Consider the following 1,601-nt stretch of genomic DNA (forward strand, 5'->3'; position numbering starts at 1 on the left):
TATCCCAGAGTGCTAGGATTACAGGCGTGAGCCACCGTGCCCTGGCCCAGGCTGACTTTTGTTTGTCATGTCTTTGATAATTAAACAAATAAATAAACAAATAAACCAACAAAAGCAATTTATCATTCTAAAAATCCAAAGTTCCTTACAATTACATTACCTTCTTCTATGCTGTATTGTCTCTTTGACTAACAGATAGTGAAGCTACAGCCATCATTGTTCTCAGTAAACCCATCTTAATCAAGTGTTAGATCACAACTGAATTTGGAGTACAGTGATGTGAGAGTACATAACTCTACTGGTTGAAGTCGGAAGGCATAGCTTTACAGTAAGGAATCGAATGATAAGGACATTGAAGTTAATTTTTTTAAGTAAAGAGATCCAGCAGAAGTGATTAATCAGGTGAGTAACATGATAACATTTATATTCAGGAAGAAACTCTGGCATCAATGTGGAGAAATAATTGACAGCAAATAATACAATTAGAAATCTTTAATAGCTCAAGATTAGAGGTTTGGAGGACTTTAATTGAGACAGTGGCAATGGGAATGAAGAAAATACCCCAAAAATGTTTATACATACTATTGGAATATTCTGGGTAAGCGGTTGACATGCTGGTGTTTCAAATTCAAATTCAGCCTCTGGATGGTGTTCATTCACCACTCCTTCAACATAATAGGCACGCACATCATACCTTGATGTCAACAGAATTTTACAAGGGTAGCATCCAGGACTGAGAGGAACAAATCGTAAAGGAACCGTAACAGATGGATCTGCAGCTATCAAAATAATTTTAAAATAGTTTAATCATTTAAAATGGTATAAATCCTAAAATTCGTCTTGGTCAACAATACTTAATACTGTATGAAATTATATTGTGTAACCTAGAATAGATTAGGATTCCCTGAGGTAACACAACACCTCTAAATCTCCAGGGTTTACCATGCAAGTTTATTTACAAATGAGAGTATATATCTCGCATAGGTCAGAGGAAGGTCTGCTCCATAAAATCACTCAGGACTCCATGCTGTGAAAGATATCACAATCTTGCAACTGTACCACCTCGGTTGACAGGTCAGGGGAAGAGGAATGATTGGAAGGTTGCTCAAGGGACTTTTCAGAGCTCAGCTCAAAATTAATACCCATTACATTAAATTGGCCAGACTCTGCCACATGGCTCTATCCAGCTGAAAGGCGGCTGGGAAATAAGGCAGATATGTGGAAGATTTGGTAAGCATTACTGTCTGCCACATTTCTGTGACTTAGGTATGCTCTGTCACATAGCAATCAAGATAATTTTCAACTTGGTCAGAAGATAGAAATAATTTTTTCATACTTAATAACCAAAGGAAGCAGAAAGAGGCACATGTAATTAACACTTCTCATAACACCTTGTTATAACATTTACCTTAAGTTAATATATTATTTCTTAGGGTGTGCAGGCTATCTATACTGGTCCTTTCCTTGCAAGCAACACCACTTTTTCTCTGAAGGTCACCATTTTCTTATTCTCCATAAAATGAGAAAATAGTTAAAAAAAAAAAAAAACCTCAAAACCCAAAAGTAGGATATAGTATAAGAACATAATACAAACTTCACTA

General features: G+C 36.1%; 1 protein-coding gene across 1 annotated transcript in view; it reads right to left on the reverse strand.

Moving 5' to 3' along the window:
- CFAP47 (cilia and flagella associated protein 47) overlaps positions 1-1,601 on the reverse strand; it is a 573,852-nt gene that overhangs the window by 203,311 nt on the left and 368,940 nt on the right. The window lies entirely within an intron of this gene.

The sequence above is a fragment of the Propithecus coquereli genome, unplaced genomic scaffold (assembly GCF_000956105.1).
Source record: "Propithecus coquereli isolate 6110/MARCELLA unplaced genomic scaffold, Pcoq_1.0 Scaffold173, whole genome shotgun sequence".
Taxonomy (NCBI): Eukaryota; Metazoa; Chordata; class Mammalia; order Primates; family Indriidae; genus Propithecus; species Propithecus coquereli.